This window comes from Colius striatus, chromosome 4, assembly GCF_028858725.1.
Source record: "Colius striatus isolate bColStr4 chromosome 4, bColStr4.1.hap1, whole genome shotgun sequence".
In the NCBI taxonomy this organism is placed as follows: Eukaryota; Metazoa; Chordata; class Aves; order Coliiformes; family Coliidae; genus Colius; species Colius striatus.
In genome coordinates, this window is record NC_084762.1 from 36,742,332 (window position 1) to 36,767,908 (window position 25,577).

The following is a 25,577-nucleotide window of genomic DNA, read 5'->3' on the forward strand; positions in this document are numbered from 1 at the left end:
AGTTGTAATCACTCTCTAAAACTACCTGAAGGGGAGTTGTAGTAAGATGGGGATTGATCTCTTCTCTATAATTACGAATGATAGAACATGAGGAAATAGGCTCATGTTGCACTGGGAGAGGTTTAGACTGGACAGTAGGAAGAACTTTTTCACCAACAGGTTTATTAAGTGTTGGAATAGGCTATTTAGGGAGGTGGTGGAGTCCTTATCCCTAAAGGTAGCCAAAAGATATACAGATGAAGTACTGAGGAATATGGTTTAGTTTAGTGATGGGCTTGGCAGTGTGAGGTTAGTGGCTGCACTTGATGATTTCCAAGATCTTTTCCAACTGTAATGCTGAAATTTTGTGATTCTGAGAAGCTGGAAAATCACCATCAAACCCAAGAGTAAGGCTTCATGTACATGTTCTATTTACAATTGCTGCACTTATGGATTCAGGAAGGCTTTCCCTTGTAAACCGCTTGGCAGATGAATCGAACTATTATGTGCAATTTTTTGAGCTCTGACTTGTACTCTGTTTTTTAGCAGAGAAACATTTTAGTCTGGAATGAAACAAATATTTTCTGCAGTTAAAACTTGTAGGATGAAGTTGTGCTTTTGGGATAAATCTTTTTCCAAATATCAGCATTGAGCTTGAAACACCAAATGAAAGACTGTTGTTGTTTACATCCAGCCAACAACAAAGCATTACAGAGATGCTTGCTTATCATCTGATGCCTCCATGTCCCTTAGTGGGATAGGGAGGAGAATTATGGGAAAAAAACTAAAAAAAAGGGGAAAAAAAATAAAAGCAGTTTAATAACTAAACTGAAATAAGACATAAAATTAAAAACAACTATAATACCTTATAATGATACTAATAGTAATAGAAATTAAGAGAATGGAGAGAGAAAAAAAAACCCAAACCCCAAGCTAAAAACCACCCAAAACAAATGATGCACAATGCAATAGCTCACCACCTGCTGACCAATGCCTGGGCAGCACTCCTCCCTGCCAATTCTTCATAGTTTCTATACTGGGCAGGATGTCCTGTGATATAGAACATAGGGTCAGCTTTCCTGGCCGTGCTTCCTCCCAAACTCTTGTGCACCCCCAGCATACTTGTTAGGACAGTGCAAGAAACATCGAGTCCAAACACTAATCTCACACTGCCAAGCTCATCATGAAACCATATCTGTAAGCATCTCATCTACACATCTTTTAAATATCTCCAGGGACGGTGATTTCAAAACCTCCCTGGGCAGCCTATTCCAGTGTCCAAAGATCCTCTCAGTAAAAATATTCTTCCTAACATCCAATCTAAATCTCCCTTGGTGCAACTTGAGGCCATTTCCTCTTGTCCTCTCATTCATTACTTTGGAGAAAAGACCAACCCCTATCTCACCATTATTTCCTTTTGCATAGGTTATAAAGAGCGATCCTCCAAGCTAAACAACCCCAACTTCCCTCACCTGCTCCTCATAAGACTTGTTCTCCAGACCCTTCACTGGCTTCATTGCCTCTCTCTGGACATGCTCCAGCACCTCTGGATATGTTCTAGCATCTCAATGTCTTTCTTGTAGTGAGAGACTGAAAACTGAACACAGCATTTGAGGTGCAGCCTCACCAGCACCGAGTTCAGGGACACAATCACTTACCTTGTCCTGCCAGCCACACTATTTCCAATACAAGCCAGGATGCCTTTGGCCTTCTTGGCCACCTGGGCACACTGCTGGCTCATGTTCAGCTGGCTGTCAACCAACACTGCAAGGTTTTTTGCCACCAGGCAGCTTTCCAGACACACTTCCTCCAATCTGTAGCATTTCATGGGGTTGTTGTGGCCCAATATCAGTACAGGCCTCATGTAATTACAGTTTCTGTATTGACAGACCATTATTACTCATCAGTACAAAGTTACCACATATAAACCAAAGGAGATCATAACAGAGCGACAAAATGAGCTCACAGTTGTATGAAATCACCTAAAAAGAAAAATCACAAAGCAAGGAGACTTAGTTTATAGATGAAATATTTTAAATTGATTTGGCAAACATGAAAAATACTAGTTGAATGGCCTTTTGTTTAAAAGTGGGGTTTAAGTGTAAAATAATTAGAAGAAAATGTTTATTATTTACATAAATTAAACAGAAATGTCTCCACAGAGAGAAAGTGAAATCTAAAATAGTTAAGAAAAAAGTAATATTTTATATAGTATTCATTAATTTGGTGTAGGGTTTAATTTTACTTTGAGAACACATTGGATTATACAGAGGGGCATTTTCTTGCAACTCTGCCCAAATTTTTATCTGTCATGTTTAAGATAATAGGAAAATCTTTTTCATTTCTACCTGCAAAGTTGATATGATGTACAAATGATCTTCAAGAATACTGTATATAGATAACGTCCCTCTCATTGAGCTCAAGAGAAGTACTTTTGAATTATAATTCTGTCTTATTCACTGTAAGTCATCCCAATGAAAAGTTGTACCTGTATTTCACAGAGTCTGGATCAGGTTCCATAGCAATATAGGAATTGCTTTTAATTTCTGAGCTCCTCAGAGTATGTTTTACTCATTAGTCAAACAGATATAATACCATTATTAATGTTAGTAGAAAGCTTTCATCAGTGTTTTTCAGAACATACTTTAATGGGCTGAATTTGATTTTTTTCCCCCTGTAAGAAAATGAAATACCTTTCCAAAAGAATCAAATTTTCTCTAGGCATCCTGAAATTTTAAAACTGTAAATATTACTAATTTGATAGAAAATTACCAAGAGTTTATCTCTGAACATGAACAAATTAAACTCTATATTAACAGATGGTTTTTTTTAAAACAAATCATAGGAAAAGAGGGAGCTAATACTGCAAAGAGTTAAAAATAGGACATAATTATTTTTCTTGCTTCTGCTTATTTACATTGATTTCAGTATGACTTTGGTATGCATACCAGCTCATTTCAGCATGTAAAATAAATTTAAAGGAGATTAAGGCCGATGCTGCCTATTTTTATTGTGGACTTTTATCAGGTCACTTTAGGTACTGATATATATTATAGTTTATAAGTACCTCTATATTGATGGCTGAGTTACTCCTGACACATATTCTGATATAAACTGGTACTGCTCCAATTAATTAAAAAAGAAACCATGCACTTATCCTCCTCATTTTATGACCTTGTAATTCCCTGACTTGGAGTTATGATGATTTATATCAATGCTGCTCGTTGAATCTTGTTTTCTAATAATTCAAAACAGCCTGTTTCAATTACCGAAAGATGTTGGGAGGAAGAGAAATGTTTAAACAAAACACCAAATTTGGATGTCACATATCCTCTTAGTCTGGGATGCCTATTTAAGTCATTAAACATTGATAATTTCTTAATGGATCTGTAGTTGAAATTTGAACTAACATGAAAATTCAGAGCTGTGCATTTAGTTTTTCTACCAATGTAAAAACAAAACAAACAAAAAAAAGCATACAATAGTAGGTATAAAGGAACAATTTAAGGCTGTTTAATAAACAGAAGTAGGTGAAGAAATGCATGCAATGTTTCTATTTGATTACTCTAAATTTTACTTACTTTTATTTCTAAGTGTGTGCCTATTATTCATTCACATGAAATATTTATTTTTGCAAAGAAATTGCAACTTTCACATATTTAGTAGATGGGCTTCAAACTGTCTGGGACACAAAGAATTTAAAGGTTGCCTATGACGATATTCTAAGCTTTCACTTGATTTACCTTCAGACCTGCTTTTAGCTTCCTCTAGTTGTATTTTGCAACAGGTGCTTGCATGAACAAGGACCAATGTTTCTCTAGTCTAACATATGCAGCAGCTGTCACCTGTAATAACAGCATGAATGACTTAGTTCACTGGGCTGCTATGGCTTGAGGATGTGATCATCACTTTGTGAGGTTGAAATGGGGGAAATATCCTGGGCTTCCTAATTTCAAAGCTCAAATTTTAATTTTAAAGCATGGAAAAGACACAGAACACAAGTGAACTAGTTCTTACTCCAACCAGAGCTGTGATTTTTTTCACACATGAATGGGTTTGCTGAAGTGCATTCAACTCATGAAAGTCAAAGGTACAATGATGTATGGCTCTGTTTTAAGTAATAAGAAATAACTACAAGAAGTTCACCAATATTTGATGATTTCCAAACACTTCAGATTCAGATCCTGCTTTTATTTTACAGCCTCAAATATATCATAGTGGAGAAGATGTAGAAAAAGCAAACATGTTTTAATGAAGGTATGAAAGGTCTTACACAGGAAAAATGAGTGTTCGTCCTGGATGACTGTATGGAGGACATGGGAAGAGTATATAAAAACATTGTTGGTGTAGAAACTCTGGATGAGGAATGATTGTTCAAAGTTTTACTTAAGGGCTAAGGGGCATCAAAATAAAGTATTGCTGAGTTCAAACAAACAAACAAACAAACCAGACATTTCTCATAGCCCATACTTGTGTAACTTGTTAAACATTTGTCTGAGTTCCAGAATTGGTTGACTCATGCAGGTTGGGATGGATTTTTCTGTTTTAATTTTGTCAGAAATTTCTTCCTCTACATCAATCTGTCCATCTAAAATCCAGAGAGTAGGAGAATATCACTATGTGTTTGACTGGTTCACATATTTTCCCACATAATTATTTTTATGTTCCTTCAGTATTTTCTACTTGAGAGAAAAAAAAATCAGAAAAACTCAGGTGTGTGTGTTTAAGATGTTGGTGCGTGGAGTGGGGAGAAAACATAAGGATTAAATGTTTTTTATTTTCTTTGTAAAGAAAACTGTCCCTTGGCTATTAGCATTGAGTAAAGAATATGAAATCTTACCTTGTAAATATGAGACAAAGACAAAAAACAGAGCTTCTCTTCATAGAACGTTTTCCCTCTGTTTTGAAATTCAAGGTTGCAGGTTTATGGAGACAAATACTGTGACTTGTTTTTTAAGTGCTTGATAAATTAATGAACTGTATTGTAATTTGCATTTATGCAAATGAAGATAAAAATGACATGGTTGAAATTGTTAGTGGAAAGCCTGCTGTGTAGAGAAAGCATATTCTACCTCAAATGATGTGCTGCTGTTTTCCTTGCCAGTATCTGATGGAGCATTGAGAGAATGGTAGGTGGGAGGTGTGTTCTTAATTACTGATCTGTGATAGAGACAGAAAATTTGACTTAAAGTCTGGAATGCTATGGAAAATGCTAAGAGTATTCCCAGGATGGAAATGTAGTCCCAGGAAATGTAATCCTAGACAGAGTCACAGACCCTGGAATTTACTATTTACTGGTACTTCATTGTGGGAAATGGTTTGTTGTGGGATGTTTCCAAATCAGGTAGTTAAAAGTCTTTCACACCAAAGCTTTTGTAAGTGGATGTTACTGGAAAAAATCCAATCTGTCTGTAATTTCAACCACATCACAGTAGTTATAGAGATATATTCAATAATATCTCTGTGGTCTGTGATTATGGTTTATGTGTGAGATCAACTACTGGAAGGCACCAGTGCTGAGAAGTCTTACACCGTTTTTGCCAAACGTGTGACCATTAAGCCAATGGCCATTACTGACTGTCAAGTCGTTAGTGTGAAGTATAAGTTGCAACTAACAATATATAATATGGTAGCTCAGATATAATGTCTGTGTGTAGGATGGGACTTGAACTGCAAATCTCAGTGATGGCTGTAAAAAGATACACGGAAAAAGAGGAGACTGAGGAGGGATCTTATTAATATTTACAGACATCTAAGTGGTGGGTGTCAGGAGGCTGGGACATCCCTTTTTTCTATTGTAGCTAGAAACAGGACAAGGGGTAATGGGATGAAGCTGGAACAAAAATGTTCCACTTAAATATAAAGAAAAACTATTTTACCGTGAGGGTGAGGGAGCAGTGGCACAGGCTGCCCAGGGAGAGTGTGGAGTCTTCTTCCTTGGAGATCTTCAAGACCTACCTGGACGTGTTCCTATGCCACCTGATCTAGGTGGACCTGCCTCTGCAGGGGGATTGGACTAGATGATCTCTAAAGGTCCCTTCCAACCAATACCATTCTATGATTCTATGATTTTACTTCAGGAAATCAAGCACACATTGTGTAGGAAGAGATTAAGCTGAATTTGGATATTTTTGACAATGTAACTTGACAGAGTATGCCTTCATAGAAACCATAAAAATATATGCAATATAGGATAGTACTAACACAATGTTATTAAACTATTTGGCTCAGATTGCATACCAATGTATCTGTGGAGACTCAAAGATCAGAATAAATTAATTCAGTATAAGATGGAGGCTGATACTGCTATAACTTGCATTTATCTCTTAGATTTTCCCACTTGCTTAAAATCATGTGAATTATTTCAGTAGACATCTATTGGAACTGTAACAACCTATTTTATGACAGATTGTCATAATAGGTAGTTTCTGTCTATTTCTTTTCTGTATGAATGTACAGATCCATTTTTAACACACAGTCAAGGGAATGAGCCTTGCACAAAAAAATTATATTTTGCAACTGTATAGCTAGCTGTACAGGAAAGATTCAGCTAGCTTATCTGAATTGCTTATTTTCTTCATTTACTGCTATCTCTTTCTTCTGTATCCCAGAATGTGTCTCTCCAGCAGTCATTGGTTAAGAAATAGAAATTAGCATTCTTGTATTTAAATAAAGAATGTAATCTTCACGTAGATTTGTATTTTCAAAGGTTGTTCACGAGCATTTAAAACTTAATGCAGCATTTTAATGCCTAAAGCCAGTGACAAAAAGTCCTTCTAGATATCCAGCAGCATCTTTAGAAGCCTGAGTGCCTTTGAAAGTCTAGTTCACAAACTTCTACTAATTATAACAAAAGAATTTATAAACAAGAACAGGATTTCAAGCAAGAACTTTCAACTTGACTGTTTTTTTACTGGGGGGAAATTAACAGATGTGCATTTATAATACATTTTATATGCCGTTTTTCATATTATCAGATCCAAATCTTAAAGATTTGGAGAATATTTGATTCTCAAACTGCTATAAATAAGTACTGCAACTAAAACCGAAACATGTATATAAAGGGAAAAATAGATGCAAGCAGCCTGAATTTTTAGGCTGTTGAAGGCCTCACTTCCCCACTGCGTTTCTCAATGCAACTGGGAGGTAAACAGGTGAAATATATCAGTGGAATAGTGGGGGACTTCCCTGAGAGACTTTTAAAAAAGTTGAATTTATCTCCTCAGCCTTTTTGCAAGCCATCAACATCTCTGGGATTCTATCTTCAGACATTTCAATAGTCTGCCTGATGTTCAGTTTCACTGAAAGAAATCCACATCTTTTTGTGTCTTCCTTTGAGTTTCAGGGCTGGTAATTATACCCTGGCATTTATCTTGAGCATGTGGAAACCTCCATTCATTACTAGGTCAAGAATCATCTTCACATGATGTAGAAGTTTTATAGGCCTTCAAACTGATAAGACTCATTAACCCTACTACCCTTAGAATGTCTTCAATTCACAACTTCAGTGTTGCCCATTTTAATTCTGACATTGAATATTCATCCTTTTCTGACCATTTGTTACTGAATCCATCCATCACTGTTGCCTTGTGTATTAAGAAGAGAGAAATTCAAGGGGAGAATGAAGACATTTGAGACATGAAATGACTACTGTAGAAAACAAAGCCATATTTGCCATTAAAACTGATGAGTCTGAGGCTGATGTAGGTAAGCAAAACACCATTTGTGTTAAAGAATTTTAATATGAAGGAGAAGAACAAGGAGAGTAATTCAGGATGGAAAAGCCCTCTCCAATTTCTCAAAAATCTATTATGCCTTTGTTTTGTTGTTAATAACTTCTGTCTCTGATTGCTTTGAACATACAGGAAAAAAATCAAACTAAAGCTACTGATTTGTAAAATTGAACTATAATGTTGATTACAAGTCATTCATTTTCTTTTTATGGCCATTATTGTGAATGTTTACTTGATATCACAAATAGCAGAAACAGTAGCTTATGCCTTTATAAGCTGCCCTGGGGCATGGGCATTGGCCAGTGTTGAGGGTCAACAGCCACCTGCAAGTTAAAACTCAGCAGCTACTTAGAGTTTAGGATAGTCTGTGACAAGCCAAAGTAATTTAATTCTTCCAATTTACCACAGATATCTTGAAAATAGATCTGGCTCCTGTTCTTGCAAAACCAGATGAGCTGTAGAGACCATCAGTGGAAATGGAAACAGCATGAGGCAAGTTTGTGTTAAATAGATTTATAGGAGGCAGACTTGTATTAAATAGCTTTATAGAAGAATGCACTACATGCTACTAAAACCGCCTGGCACTTGAATTTTCTATATGTATTTCATAATCATTGATATCAGGAAAATATTTTTATGAAGATTGTAAAGAATGAAGTTGTACTGTAATTCAAGGATGCACATTTTTAAGTATAATAACTAACCATCCACATAAGATATTGTAACCAAAAAACCATACTTTTGAGTAATGTAATGTTGTAATAAAAGCACTACAATTGACACAGTGTTTTGGCTAGCAGTGTACATGCTACAGTTTTCTGTAAAATCATTAAATCCATAGACAACTGACTGATTACTCATTCTCTACTGTATTTTTAAAGACTTTTTTTTCTTTTAATATTGATACTAGAAAAGCCTAAGAGCAAACTTACAGTACTTTAAGTTTCAGCTTTTCAAGTGTTCTTTGTCTTGATACACTCAGTTTCAGACCTCCTTTCTTTTTCAACATAATTTAATTGCTAGGCATGAGATACGGTATCTGTCTACCCATATGTCGGTAGCAGCAAATTAGGTATTTAAACATCTAACTGAATATTTTCTCCTGCAGTTCACTGCATGCACTAGGATCAAATTTTCTTTTACCAGAAAAGGATTAATTCTGGGGGTCTGGCTGAGACCCAGGTAAAAGTTTTTCTCTTGTGTTAGCTTTTAAAGACAGCAGCAGACAATTGCATTAAAATCAGCAGAAAAAAAAAAAAAAAACAAACCAAAAATGGGCCACGGAGTTTGAAAAAAAAAAATCAAGCTGGATTTATTTTCTGTGTTGCCTAGATGTGAGTGTGTAATTTTATTTTTAAGATTAATTTGCCAGAATAGTTTTAGAGATAAAACATTTTTCACTGGCAGTTCTACTTGATAGATCTGGATATAGGGCTCAGGTCCAGATTTTGTACACTCACCCAGAAGAGCTTGGTAGAGTTTCTGGTGCTATGATTCCAGCCTCTGGACAAAAATAAAGCCCTAATCACTTGTGCAGTGACTCCAGACCTCCTTTGCCCTTTACTTTCACCCGTCTCCTCACTGGGTGTACTTTACAGAAGCAGTCCAATATCTTGTCCCTTAGCATTAATGTACCTTTGCTATTCATCCCTGTAGAAGGCTGTTATGCAGAGGTATGCCTGTGGTTTCACTGTGGTGCAGCGAGGTACAACTTGGGTGGCTCTTTGACTGTATGAGTGAAGATTTTCAGTACTCTTTTTTTCTGGAAGTAACACTTGCAGAAGAATGCATTTAGCACACCAGAAGAAAGGGATGTTGAAGATATCACATACTATTTCAAGAAGGATGTGCTGGCCCACTAAATGACCTCTCTTGTTAGCTGTGTCAGTTGTAATGTGATTTACTAATTTAGCAAGACTGAGAGTGAGAAGAGTGAGGTGGAAAAAACACAGAGCAGAGATTATTACACGCAAATCATTGCTGGCTCTTCTGAAAGGTCAGTCTCTACTCACTTGACTGAAACCAGCTTACCCCCTTTGCAACACCTATCACTGTCCTATCATTTGCTTTTTATAAAACAAAAGTCTAAAATGCATATAGTTTCAAATAACTCATTTATAGATATATAATTAAACTGTCATGCACAAATACATATATAAGTGCATGCATGTTTATGTAAATATGCATACATGGATATATTAAAAAAAACTATAGAGTGATTCATTTTACCTATATAAATTACAGATATATGTTAGTAAAAGTAAATATATGGATTTTTAATATGTATGGAAGTATTAATATATACATTATGTATATTAATACTGTTATTATTATTATTCCACCCATGTAATTTGCAAAATGCCTTCCTGAGTTTTCACACTGCTTTCATCTTACTACCTGGTGAGCCAGTGCTTTTGATGTTGGCATACTTAGTATTTTTCAATTTGGTGTTTGCATTCAAACACAATGTTGTTGCCCATGCTGAAATCATTTGCATTGACCTTTTAAAACAATTATATCCTTTAAAATCTTTATTCACTGAACATTTTTTTTGCTGACCTTACACTGAACAAGGCCAGGGCTATCTCCTGTTAAGCCATGTACTCCTAATTTGAATTTATAATGTTTTATGCAGAGACACTTTAAAAGACAAATGATCTTTTTCTGCACGCTTTACAGTAACAGTAATGAAGCTAAATTGCACAGGGAAACATATTGGTCTGTAGGAAATCAGTAGTGATGTTTGGGTTTTCATAACCAAAGCCAAAGAAACCCCTGAAGAGGTGCAGACTGTACTGGCAGTGTGCTAGACATGATGCAAGGATAGATGATGGATGATTGATCATGGGAGAAAGCATAAAATGAAAGATGTATACACAGATAGGGACAAAGCTGTACTGTATGGCAGCACCTGAGAAGGAGAGTGAAGAATATGTCTTGTCCTGTTGCCTTCTCCTCTCAGTCCCACTCCAATGTACCTTACTAATGTGAGAAATCTGAGCAGTAGTGGCATGGAATGGCCTCTGTAGGTTCTGGATGTCTTTGGGAAAAGAGCTGACGTGGTTTTATTTCACAGAACTTGCAAGTCCATTTGGATTGTTAAGTCTAAAGTTCTGATGACAGCTCAAAGTCTAAAGTTTTGGACATTAAATGTACACATGAAGGGGGAAAAAAGGAAAGTGAACTAGATACCTGTGTGCTTGCACATGGAATGGAACTCAAGATGCTTGATGTTTAAAAAAAGTGTATGGTGTCTATCTTTGTAATGACATTTAATACTTGGAACTGAGGGACAAAAGGGAAGGAATATGGTGGGTTGATTCTATACGTGCGATTGTATTCTGTGGTCGTCTTGACTGAATGAGGATGACTAGATACATTAGGGATTTTTTGCAACATTAATGGAAGTTCTTTATGTATATTGAAAACTGGATAGATCCTTTCACAGAGTAGACATGAGAAGAAAAAAATAAATATCTTCACTCTTTTTATTATCCATTCCAGATTCTCAAAAATCTAATTTGGACTTGTCAGGCTAGCTACTCTGATATGTTCTAAAATTAAGGCAGAGATACCCTTTTTTAAGTCTATGACAGTTAAATGTCTGGATAATATATATTTTCTTGAAAAAGCTGAATGAGATCTTTTTATTTTTAATAATATTATTGCATTGGATGCTGAAGAAGAAAATTTTACCATTTCTTTTAAAGGATTGCCTAATAACATTTCCTAGATATTTTTATTCTACTCCACTAAGAGAAATTTCAGTGTATAGCAAAGGTCTGTGATTGAACAAGTACTAATCTGTTAATTCATTATGTATGTGAGGGCTAGGCAAAACTGCAGTCCTGGCAACTGGGAAAGCTCCCTTAATAATTTTCTTGGAGAGGGCTAAGCTGGAGTTACACCTCAAGTGCTGATGCAGAGTCATATCACAGAGAATCATGTGCCAGTTGAGCTGCCCAGGCAAAATTCTAATGATTTATGCATTCCCTTATTCACAAATCAGCACTGAAAGAGGCAATTCTCACTTGCCTAAGTCACTCCTAACTGCATAAATCACAGCTTATCTCCAGGAATATATGCAAAATATCTTAAAGCTTTTTAAAAAATCTGAGCCAGGTGATACTTCTTCTATCATTTATTGAGGAATGGTGTTAAAATCTGAGGCATCCCCTAGACTGCAGGTTTGTTAAATTGCTTACATACTTGTGAAGGCCTCAAGTAGCATCTCTAGCACATGTCTCTTGATCACCAGACAATGTTAAAGACAGAAATTAGTCTGGGGTTTTTTTGAATAATGAATTGTTGTGACTAAATTTCTTAATGCATTGGCATAACTGCTGATGGCTTATGTTTGCCTCTCAAGGATGAGTTTAAAACCCTTTTTGTGTAAGAGTCAAGTCCTAATTGTCTGCAAAAGCGATATACACTTTGTTGTAGGCTTTGCAGTATTTTATGGATACTTATTTCCCTCAAGAGAATGTAAGTCTTCCACTTAACTCTCCCCTAAGTATCTATGTTTTAAGAAACCCTAAAACATTTAAGAAAGGTATTGAAAACAGGAGAAGGGAGATACCTTTTCTAATTCTTGAGCCTTTGTGGCAAGTGATTCACCTACAATTTGTGTTATGGATACTTAGCACTAAAAAATTTCAACAATTTCTGAATATTGAAATTTATGCTTTTCTTTCTGAAAGAAAAGGTGGAAAAAATATTTGAAAGGAAAGTCTCTGAAGCCCTAGTAGTTTTTTTCTTTCCATAGTAGATGTATAATGTGCATCTTCATGAGTCTGTGAAACTGCTAAATAGACTAAAATTTTCCAAACTTTTCCAATGATAAGGTGCAACTTGATGTTGAGCCTCCTCTTCAGCTTCCCAAACAGTTTCATTGAAATGTAAACATTACTTCAGTTTATCAGCTTTTTGCCCTTTTCCACCCTTCTACTCAGTTCATGCCTCTGTGTTAGGAAAGTGTCACAATTCCTATTTCTTCAAACGCCACCTGTTACCATAGATGTTCTGGTAACATCTGCCTTGTCTGCTTTTTCCTACAGTGACACAGAGGAATGAGACAAGTGCAACAGTGGACATTCTGCAGGTTAATGCTGGGTTTGTCTTCAAGGATTTGTGCCTTTTTTGCTTTTGAGACTCGACAGAAAATGGTTCCTGAATGATCAGCTAATTCCCACCAACTGTGAGTATGTCTAAATATTGACTGAACACTTGTATCTCAAAAATACCCAAATATGTGTGTCTGAGTAGGGAGGAAGAACATGCTTCATGGTACAGAGAATTCACTGCAGTATCTTGGCATGTCTCCAAGTAATGACCTTAGATGTGTTTCCAAACTGTTGTAATAACAACTCAAAATGTTGTCTGAATTTCAAACATATATAAAAACATAGACTCAGTAGTCACTATGAACAGATACAGCTGTCCGCTAAAGCCAGTTCCAACAATGAAAATTATAGCTCAGCTGTTCAATTAACACAACAGTAGGCAAATGTTGGTGTGAAATATACTCAGAGTAATTTCAATTAACAACAATTAAATTGTACTCAGTTTTAAAATACAATGCCATGACTAAGGAGTAAGATGCACAGCATCTCTACACTTGATAAATGCTGATCCGGCCTGCTGGTCACCCAGACTTTTAATATTTCTTCTAGGCAATATCAGTGGAATCAAGGAAATGAGCAGAACAGCAGTTAGTGGGAGGATATAATGTGAAGAGTGACGGAAGAAGTAACTTGTTCAGTATGATGGAAACAGAATGAACCCAATCTTTTCTCAGTATCTGTTTTACTCCTAGTATGAGAGGGGGAGAAGAAAAGAGAAACAGTTGTCAGCTATGAAGAAGATACCACACAAGGGAACAGCACAACTTCCCAACTGCTGCTGTTCTCATTTTATGACAGGAAGTATATTTATCTGCATAAAGATATCAGACCTTCAAACATAATTCAGACAGCTGAATGTCACGAAAACGCATAGTTTAGCAGATGCTTAGTAACTCCAGAATTATTTCAGCAAAATTATTGTACATAACCTGAGAAATTAGGTGAGCAAATAATTCAATAAAGAATTCCCTAATTTTCAGTCATATTCTCAGTAACATCTCTGTGTATTTGCAGCTCAGGAGTTCTTACAGCTAGCTCAGCAATTTATGTCCTCATCAAAAGAAAATAACCCTCACACTTCACTTTCAGTAGTCTTTTTCAAATGCAGAGAAGTATGGGAGAAATTCTTTAAAAGTAAACCAGCAGTAATCTTTCTTACTGTTATAGCACTTGGTGTATATACTTGATGTATTGTTAAGTAAAGACTGTCATTATTTCGTCATAATTTTATTTGTTATTTTTAATTAGTTGCGACATTATGAGGTAGAATCTAACTTATTTAGTACTTGGAATTGCTATTCTCAACCTGATTTCTGCCAAGTGACAAAATCAGAGCTTTACTTATTAGCAGAACATCCATACATTTGCTATGCTCACTGACCATCTCGCTACCATTAAATCACATAAAATCAGTTTAACCAGATGAGCCAGGGAGAAGGTGAGTCAATAGGAACTGTGACAAACTTGCCTGATTGCATGTTGTTCTTTGCTCATAGACAATTGCAGAGAATGGCATTTTGAGGGAAATGTAATCTGCATCTAAGACAATGTATATAGAAATAAAAAATGATGAATAGTGTTGAATCAAAGTAAGTTCAAGGTAAAACATGATATATTTATGATATACATGATATATATATCTGGTAAAACAGATGTATTAATTTAGGTTGCTTACCTCATACAATAGTTTTGTCCCTCCAAATGTTGTGACAAAGGTTGAACCTAAACTTGAGCTTACAATGTGCAAGAGAAAAGGAAACAGTGAAGTAAAAATTTTTTCATATTTTATGGTCAATGCATTTTTTCGTGCATTTTCAAGAATGAGACTGGCACACTCGTTCCTGGAATAGCTGAAGTACCAGTAATTAGTAGTATAAACTAAGACTGAAGAAGTAGTATGGTTTTTCAAGACCACAGCTAATCAGCTTTTTCAACAATTCTGAAAATTAATGGGATAAAAATTATGTGTTACGTTTTATCAGACCAAAAAAATGTTAGGTGTTTTGTAGGCAGATTCATTTTTGTGTGTCTTTTGTGGTAGCTTGTGTTCTTATAGTACATAGTGCTTTGATCTTCATTTTAGACATGCGTACAGAATAATTTTCAAGGATTTTTGCTCTCAGTGTGATCAGCACAAAGAGTTTGTAAAAGAAACAGTATAAAGCAAGTTTTTGAAAAAGATTTTCAGTGTATATTTATTGACACTGATTTGCAGACAGAGAATAAAAAGGAAATATTTAAAAATCTGGCCACTTGATATCAGTCTGGGACCAAGTGAAGCAGCACTAAGAAAACTGGACTCTTCTTTATTATTCAAATACATCTTTGTGATCTCACTTTCCCCTGGAGCAGTATTTCCTTGTTGATCCTCATGCAAACTTTTTTTTTTTTTTCCCTGTGAACTCCATAGATCAAGCTGAATGTTAGATAAATAATAAATCAAGTTACTTGAGGTTGGTTATATGTGTTGTTTACTCAGCTGACCAAATTGTTCCTGATACACTATCCTTCTCCATTTCGATTGCTATTTATACCCACAGCATGTCTTGAGAATTAATTGCATATTTAAGTGCTGTTGTTGTGAGGAACAGTTGAAAACTTATGCTAATAAATTACTTGATTAGTGTCATTTGACACAATGTGAATAATTTCTTAGTGGCAAGTATCTTTCTTCTTCGGAGAGGGAAGGTTAAGCAGAGACAAAATAGAGAAGCAAATATGTGAACATCAACATCATTATTCCTTGAAGAGAACATGAACATATTTCTGTCTTTCCTGGATCAAGGTGGTTCTTGTTCATTATTTGATAACCTTTCCTGATGATCAAATTATTTCTGTTGTTGTCTTGCATGCTAAAATACGAAAACAATACTAAGGGTCTGAGGAGATAAATGATAAAACATTCCATGTTTTAAGTTGTACTAATATAATAATATATTCAAACTATTTTACATTTCACCAAGATATTTTTCCTATAGGATGAAGATAAGAAAAAAGTGGGTTATTTACGAAGTAAACTTTCAGAGTAAAAACTCTTTTTAGAAAGCTTTTTCCTTTTTTTGCTGTTGTTTTTTTCTTCATTCTATATAGAATCTTACTTCTTCCAATAGGTGGCCTGATATAAATAGGATATGAATTTTGCCATCTTAATGGAATACATTTAAAAGGCAGACTTTACAGACTTTACAGAATCTCTGTCCTTTTGAAGTAATGGGATGTAACAGAGTGTGCAGTGAAGGGATGTAGCAAACCTGTTACAGATGAATGTTCTGTAGCTTACCAAGATATTTTTCTAAAACAATACATTCTACATAGTTGACATCAATATGCAAAGTTAAATCTTAATATACAGTCAATGGAGTAATCTAAAGTTGACCTAGATTTTCTTAAGTATGAAAATAAAAAAAAAAAAAAATGGGGTTTCCCTTATGCTTTTAGTTTAAAGAAATGCTTTTAATTTGCTTTTTACCATGTATTTAATGTGGGTTTATGATTTAAGGTTGAATATGCAAATGATAGTGTTTAACTTCTGTAAATGTCAAATCGCGGTAACAGTTCTTTTTCAATTTGTTCCAACAAGACACTTTGGCATTAATATACTATATGCAAATCAAACTGCAATATTTCCTTTCAAAATAACTGATGTCTCCATTTACTATTGTTTGTATTTCTGTAATATTTAAGTACGTTGATCTTGGAAAATGGTCCCACTGTTGTAGCTACTGTACAAATTCAGTGAAAAAAAAGAGCACCCAAGAGTTTGTGTTTGAATTTTATCATGAGAAATAGACATGTGCCAGATGATTGGTAATCATAAAGAGCAAGGAAAGTAAAGTGATGAGTATGACAGGTAGTCATTGCTGCACATTTTCAGCTTTATTATTTTTCCTTAGGCTTCATGAAATGGGACGTTTGAAGAAAGATATTGTGGTGCTGATTTTCCAACTACTAAGTGTCAGTGTAAGGGAGAAACGAGTGACCAAAACCAAACACACAAAAAGGACAATGACAGCTGTCACCACGGAGTAGTCAGAAATTAAACTGTTGTTTCTCATGTAGGAAAAGTTTAAAAGGGAAGTGGAATTGAAGACAAGCTGTAGAAGTTTGATATTACAGTAAGAGGAAAAAGTGATAAAAGCTTTCAGAGATATGAATCATCTGGTCAAAAAGACAAGTCAGGGATTTGATCTGTCAGACAAATTCTGAATGGTTAGCAGTAGAACAACCCCAATCTTATTCAGAGAAAAGCTTTTTGCATTAAATGAAACATAAAATGACAGCTGAGAGAGAATTTAAGTTATATAGATGGAAGCAGAATATCTGTTAGACATCTTTTGCCGAATGATTCTGAAAACATTACATCTTTTAGTGTTGCTAAGTTTCTTGTCTCTTTTTTTTTTGCAAGTGTTTTAGATGGTTTTACTCATAGATATATTTGAGAACAGGCAGTTGTCATAAATTGTTGCAAAGCATTCTCAGACTTCTAACATAGAAAGGCTGAATGTTTGTTGTTTTACTAATCCATTGTCATTTTGCAAAATAAGTTTCTGCCTCTTTTTAACACTGCTCCTCAAAGCTATGCTCACCAACAGACTGGACAATGAATCGGAATGCTCTTGTGTGACATTTTCATTTGGAGTAAACAGGAACTTCAGTTCTATCACATGCATAGTGTTGTAGACTTTTATACACATTGGAGAGAACAGTGCCTTTAAAATAAATACATAAATAAAAGGATGATGCAACTTAGTAAAAGATCAGGTGCCAGGAGGAGACTTGATATCAGTCTCTTCCAGTTTCCAACTGTTTGGAAAAGGAGTCTTGTAGAAATTAGGGAAGAAAATAACTTGAGAAACCATCAGTCTGAAGCTCGATGAAGAAGGAAATAGAGGAATTGCTGATCTCAGAGCACTAAATAAGCCGCTCTGTGGGCCATGTGAGAAGGGAATTTGATCAAGATGTAATGAATACAGATATGCAGTACAAATAGAAAAAAGAAAATGATTGCTTAGCCTGACCAAAGGAAAAAAACAAACCAAAACAGTCATCTTGAAGTCTGCATATTTTTTATACTGGATTCGTGTTCAGAAATGCAAAGCAGACAGAGTCAGGATGTTCGTACTAGGAAGAAGATCAGAGATGGTAAAGATTAAACTTTCATTCATTTAGACTTCATTGTTCCACACAAGTGAATTCTTGACATGCTTGGTGGACCAAAACAGCTAGCAACTCAAACATGTACTGAGAGACCTAGAGGTGTCCAGATGGAATGATATACTCTGCACACATTCACTGAAAATCTGTCTGTACCATAAAGAACAGAAGAGTTGAAACATTAAATTGTTTAAGGAGAAGCAATGACTAAGATGGTCTCTACATCCAACAGAAAGAGATTTGCTTTGCAAATGTCACTAGAAATCAAAGGCATTGGAAAGAAGTTGTTAAAGATAAGTCATTTATAAAAGGTTTAAGAAGAGAAACATTTAAAATACAGTTCCAGAAAATCAGAGAGATCTGGATCTAGAATTTTTTTTTCAGACATCCTTGCTAGTCATCCAGTGTTGGCAGCTGGTAGAACATCCAGTAGTAGGCAATATCATTTCACACAATTCTAGCCTCAATGTGGTGGTCATTTGCGCCATCTGTCACACAAATATTTTTGGATAGAGAAAGCACTTCCTGAGAGTAATTTTGAAATGGCAGTGAGAATCAGATAAACAGTTACTGTAGCAAAAGTCATGGAAATGAAAGACACTGGTACAGTTAAAATAGAAGAAATTAAAAATAGTACTTCTGCTGAGGCCTGAAAGACCCTCTGCTGAGGCCCTTTTCCTGCCATTCACAGTGAGCCAAGAAGATGGAATCTGGACTAAGACTACAACAAACTGGTATATTTTTAAAAGAAATAATGCAGAGTACATGCATTGTTACATGACATCATAATGCAGAGAAAAAGTATGCATTGGAAATTGTTACCTGCTTTGCATACTGCCACAGTGACTAACGAGTTGAAACTGCAAGTAAACATGCTTCCTAGTGAGACTATTGACCATATTCAGAACTTTCAAGCCTTGGTAATTTCTGACACACTGCAACTCTCTGCACTGTGAAGTTATTTAGCTTAACTTAAAAAGCAGACAAGCTACCCATGTTAATGCAGAACTCAGTTTGAGGTAATTATCAAGTCTCAGCAAGGTAAATTAGTACACATTTGTGCAGCTGCAAGAGCTCTGTGCAGCTGCTGTTAGGCTGCTTCTGGTACCTGAATTGGATCATTTAAACTGTCTAAGGTACCAGTGTGCTACAAAGCTATCTGAAGTGTGGATATAGCTTACTTCTATAGCAGTAATGATATCTATATTTCAGTGCAATAACCATGAAATCTCTGAAGCTCTCTAACTGGAATAATTGCCCTCCCCTAGAAATTTCTTCTGCAATTGCAAATCCATAGCAAGGCAATACTCACTAAAATCAAATTAGTGCATAGTTCCCCAAAGCCAATGCTTTATTTAAAAGACAGAATAAAAGGTATTTGCCTGTACTATCACCATCTATTAAGCATTGTGTCTCTCGTTGTTTTAAGTGACAATCAATATAAAAGTAGATAATTCTACAGATTTTTTTTCCTTCTATTTTGGCCTATTCTAACTATGCATGTTTGATTTCTGGATTTGGGAGATTATCTCTGGTATTAGGCCACTACTTGCAAGAGTTCACAAATAAAGAGGCTAAGAGTTGGGTTTAGTTGAGTGGGTTTTTTTGTCTTTTTTTTTAAGTGGTATGTTAACTCTTATATTCCAGTATACAGAGATTTTTACCTAAATCACATAAACACCTCTACAGTACAATTCCCGTAAGGTCTAAATAACTTCTGAAAACAAATGGAAGTATAGCAATGTATTTTACCTATACAGGTTAGACTGTTCTTGCAATATAGAGAAAATCCAAAGAAATAAACATCACTAAATGTCATGACGTGTTACTGTCACAAGGAATTCTATTTCAGAATGCTGCTTATTTGCCAGTGTAATTAGGTAGCATTTTCCACAGTAGAAAGATGCTTAGCCTTAAGAAGCTAGGGGTGTGATTTCTCTGAATGATTGCCATATGGTTAGAAATTACCTTGGGTAAAAAAAGAATATCTGTATTTTAGTGCTCAATGGTGCAAGTAGAATATGGATTTCTATCCTATTCCTATTTAATACACTTAAAGAAAGATTGTACTTTGAGAAAATTTTATGATTCTTGTAAGTATTTTGTCAATACGGCAGTTGGCAGGGAAAAGTGGATTACACTACTAATGTTGGTGAAGATAGTGTCAATTGTTAACTTCCAGCTAATGTGATTTTACATAAGTTTACAATCACTTAATTTGTGAGGAATTGGTAAGCCTGCATGTGCTTGTGTGTGTGAAAATGTGCTTGTATGCATTACTGCAGTTATCCCAAAGTCAACTATTAGTGTATGCTACAAGGGATACATAATGAGCAAGCCTTTCAGGCTAAATGATCTGACTGGCTAAAATTATGTACAAAAGAAGGGCTCCTGGATTTTTCATGAAAGGTCCTGGGTTTTGAGAAGTGTAGTTTCTGGTGGCACAAACTACTTCAGGATGTCTTCAAATACATGAATACCCAAAGACTTGAGTACCCAGCATTCACAAGTATTTATATCAGTTAACAAAAAAGGATTCACTGTTTTACATAAAAATTCATAGTAGCCCAATTTCTACCAAAAAAAAAAAAAGTATTGGTGAGTGGAAATACCTTTGCTAAGAGGTCAACAATTTTTCTGGATAGATTTGTTTGTGGAGTTCCTTGAGATTTAGTCTTAGGGGCAGTCTTTTCCTGTTAGTGACACTGCTGCAAAGAGCAGGAGCATGCTTATGGGACTTGCAGATGTCACAAAATTGACAGACTAAATCTTCAAGCTGATTGGAATATTTTACAAGATGAGGACAGCGAGCTGTGAGCAGAAAGTAGATGGCAGAACTGCAGGCCCGTTACAACAGCCCTTAGGAATACAAACAGTATCTAAACCTTATAAAATTAAGAGTTGCGTATCCTTCTAAAGAAGTGGGAGACCAGCAACAAAATCCGTGCAAAAACTCCTCTATATGTCAGTTTTTCATGAAGCTTACTCCCTTTATGAAAGGGCTGTATGATATTGCTGTTTATGATGGAAGGACACCATTCCTGTCTTCCCATGTTCAGTAAGTGTTGCTCTTGATAACAAAAATAGAAGTTGCACACATTCAAGCACAAATATGAAACCTGTTGTATTTAAATTTCTTAAACTTCACTCAGGCGGATTTTAGTGTCACAGAATGTTACATCTGTCACAGATGTAACAGAAAGTTTAAGATCTGTTCATGTGTTTTCCTCTGAAGAGAAATTTAATTTGTAATTGGTTTCCACTGTTAATTTCTAATTCAGCACACCACCATTTGCAACCAAAATGCAAAGGCATATTACCATGTGGAAAAGGTTTTGAGTTGGGAAAATTACTCCTTTATCAATTCATCATATTACTGCTTGGACATGACTTAAGTCTGTCCAAGAGATCAATAAAATTCAAAACACTTGCGGTACTGAGGATTATAGTACAATAGATTCTTTTAATTAGATAGGGATCATGATTCAAAACTAGATTGAAGGCATCTTTTTGGGGATGAGGAGAGAGGAGAAATATAGTTTTTAACATGATTGAATTTAGACTGAAATTGAAAACCAAAAAAAGTAAAATGAAGAGAATATTGCCTCTCACATGAAGTGACATAAATGAAATCATTACCATAAAAAGATATTGAGCTTTGTGTATAGCTAATTGTGCCTTATTCAAGGCAAAAGCTGTAAATGCTGCTTCAGTTCTTGAAATATCTACTTCATGTCTCTCCTATGACTTGTAATGAACATTTCTCACTAGTTCTGCATTTTTATTCAAAAGGCAGTGAATGGATAAAGAATAAAGGATCAGCAAATGACAGAGGATCATACTAAAGACAGTTAGAAGGTCTTACTAGTGACAGTTAGAGGAACTCAAGAAAATTCCAGTGATTACAGTAATATGATTATGAAGTACTTTCTTTTGCATATTATTTGCTGTATTCTTTTCATCAGTGATACCATCAATTCAACCTTTAAAGCATAAAATTTCACTAGAGATAAATGTCTTTGAGTTTACTTTTTTAAAGCTAAACAGATACTAACTAAAGATTCCCAAAATTTGAGAATTTCTTGAAAATTCATTTGAAAATTGAAAACTGAGTAAAAAAATGTCAGCCATCTCAAAATGCAAGTTGCTGTTCACTGTTCTTTGAGAGTTAGGTAATGAATATCCAATTTATAAGGACTACACACTGCTGTATACAAGTGGACATTGATTTACTAATTTAATGGGATGTTTTCTTAAATATTTAGACTATATTATGTGACTTCTTAAGATAGATTGTTTCAAGTTTAAGTTGCTTTAAGTTAAAAATGTCCATTGGTAGCTGAAATTTACCATTTTGGTTTATAGGAAAAAACATGGTTTATGGGAAACCATGAAATGACCATTACTTTAGCTACAGATGATGCATTTATATTGAGTACTTTGAAACTTTGTGGTTCTACACCAAATATTTCAAGAGCAATCTAGCTGAACTAGTAGTTCAGATTAATATCTGAGTGTAACATGTTTCTACAACTAATTCTAACACACTTCCAAGAATGGTTTTTTTAGGACAGAAAATAGAACTTTATTTTTAAACTATTAATGTATGTTAGTTACAGTCACCATATATATCATTCACACAGATGCTTCCAATAAATATGTGCATATATACACAAAATATCTGGCCTCACCTTTTCTCCTGCTATTGGATTTTTTATGGCTATCTACTGCTGCTTTGGAGTTCAATAAAAAAGTTCAAAACAGATTTCATTTTCATTGCATTGTTCTCTAAAGCCTGAATTGAGTATTATAAAGTGAATTTATTATTTCAACTATGCAATATGCATTTTTCTCAGCTTAATGAGAGACTTTTGTTTAATATACTAACACAGATGGTGGTGAAAGAACTTTAAATAAACAAAGTGTCTGAGCAGAGTGAAAGGCCATGCTGACTTACATAGATATCATCAAAATCATATATCCCTTCAGTGTAGAGATTAAGATAATTACTTTAAACAATGTGAGCTTTTATAAAGGGCTTTTCTTCCCACTGTGATGTGAAACTATGAAGAGGGTTTCCACAGACAATTTTAAAATCACTAAGACTTCAAATATTTTTCACTTTAATGGAAAAAAAAAATGCAGAAATGATAAGATTGCACCAAAGGCAAAGACTGGCACATATACATAAGACAAAAATCAGGTGAAACAAACTTTTCACCTCATCAGACATTATAAATGTCATCATTATGATTATATCTTCAGCAGAAATACGATATCTCTTAGTAGAGATCACCATGGAGTGTACAGCGTTGCAAATTTTCATGCTTGTATCATAATTTGTAAGTTCTTTAGGAAAAAAAAAATCTTAAATATTATTTGAGTCTTGAGTAGTCTAGGTGCAGCTTACTGAAGGTGGTTTTACTTAGTAACTAAGGTAAGTCCCTCCAGTTTTGGGAAATGTTATGTAATTTTCCAGATAAAATTATACTGATGAGTTTAAACTGTCCTCAGACTACTTAGAAGTAATAGGTAAAAGAGATAAAAGGGAAAACTCTCCTTGAATTTTTTCTTCTGCTCCTCATTGCTATAAGTGTAAGAACTGATTCTTGCTGCAGCTTGTCTTCATCCTGAATTTCATCACTAAACATATCAAGGAAAAAGTGGTTATCAGGAGGAGTCAACATGGATTCACTAAAGGGATATCCTGTTTGACCAACCTGATAGCCTTCTATGAGTGCGTAACTGGCTGGCTAGATGACAGGAAAGCAGCAGATGTCATCTACCTTGACTTCAGCAAGGCTTTTGACACTGTCTCCCATAACATACTCAAGCAATGTGGCTTGGATGAGTGGATGGCAAGGTGGATCGAGAGCTGGCTGAATGACAGAGCCCAGAGGGTGGTGATCAACGGCACAGAATTGAGTTGGAGGCCTGTAGCCAGTGGAGTTCCACAGAGATTGGTTCTGGGGCCAGCCTTGTTCAATATCTTCATCAACAACCTGGATGAGGGGACAGAGTGTACCCTCAGCAAGTTCACTGATGACACCAAACTGGGAGGACTCGCTGATTCCCCAGAAGGTTGTGCTGCCATTCTGCAGGACCTTGACTAGCTTGAGAGTTGGGCAGAGAGGAACCTCATGAGGTTCAACAAGGACAAGTGCAGAGTCCTGCATCTGGGAAGGAACAACTCCATGCACCAGGACAGGCTGGAGATTGACCTGCTGGAGAGCAGCTCTGCAGAGAGAGACCTGGGAGTCCTGATTGATAATAAACTAACCATGAGCCAGCAATGTGTCCCTGTGGCCAAGAAGCCCAATGGCATCCTGGGATGCATCAAGATGAGTGTGGCCAGCAGTTGTAGGGAGGTTCTGCTCTGGCCTGGTGAGGCCTCATTTGGAGTCCTGTGTCCAGTTCTGGGCTCCTCAGCTCAAGAGGGACAGAGAACTTCCGGAGAGAGTCCAGCACAGGGCCACCAAGATGATCACGGGACTGGAACAACTTTCATACAAGGAAAGGCTGCGAGAACTGGGACTGTTTAGTCTAGAAAAGAGGAGACTGAGGGGTGATCTTATTAACATTTACAAATATCTAAATGATGGGTGTCAGAAGGTTGGGGCATCCCTTTTTTCTATTGTATCTAGCAACAGAAAACTGCTGGAACACAAAAAGTTCCACTTAAACATAAGAAAAAAATATTTTACTGTGAGGATGATAGAGCAGTGGAACAGGCTGCCCAGAGAGGTTGTGGAGTCTCCTTCCTTGGAGGTCTTCAAGACCCACCTGGACATGTTCCTATGTGTCCTATGTGTTCCTATGTGTTTCTGCAGAGGGGTTGGGCTAGACGATCTCTAAAAGTCCCTTCTAACACCTACCATTCTATGATTCTATGATTCTTCTTACCTGCTGTCCCACAGAAACCATGAAAGTCTGTGCTGAAAAACTAGGACCCATCACTGCTGAAGGCCATCTTCTTCCTGCCATTAAAAAAATAGCAATAATTTAAGTGTCTGGACACCACTCTTGATTCCTGTCAGGGAGCAGTGAATACCAGCTGTTCCCTCTGGGATAGGAAGCCAAGACCTAATAATGACTTAGCACAGATTGTGCTCTTGTTAAACCTTTGTATAAACTTACTGCAGAAACCTGTTGAAGGCATATATCTTTCTGTTCTTGTCCTACTTGTCTTCTATTTCTCATTCTGCTCAACGTATTTTTGGAAGTCAGCTTCATCTGTGTCTTACAGAGCTCTCTCTCTCTGGTCAACAGAGGTGATTCCCATGCTCTGTAAACTTCATTCATCTTTTATCAAATGTTTAAAGTAATAAAAAGTCTGTTTTCTTGTTTCAATACTGTTTTTTTTCCTGTGACTGTCCTGAGTAGTTCTGTACAGGAAACCATGAGGACTGAAATTATAGTTGAGTTTCAAGGCAATTATAGCTGGATTTCAAGACAATTTGAAAATAGTTTTGTTAGGAATAAATAGTTATTGTTAAAAAAAAAAAAAACAAAACACAACTTGATTTGGGAGATAATTCTGACCTAGAACAGATTTTATTTGCTGGGATTTTTCTTTTAGAGGAGAGTA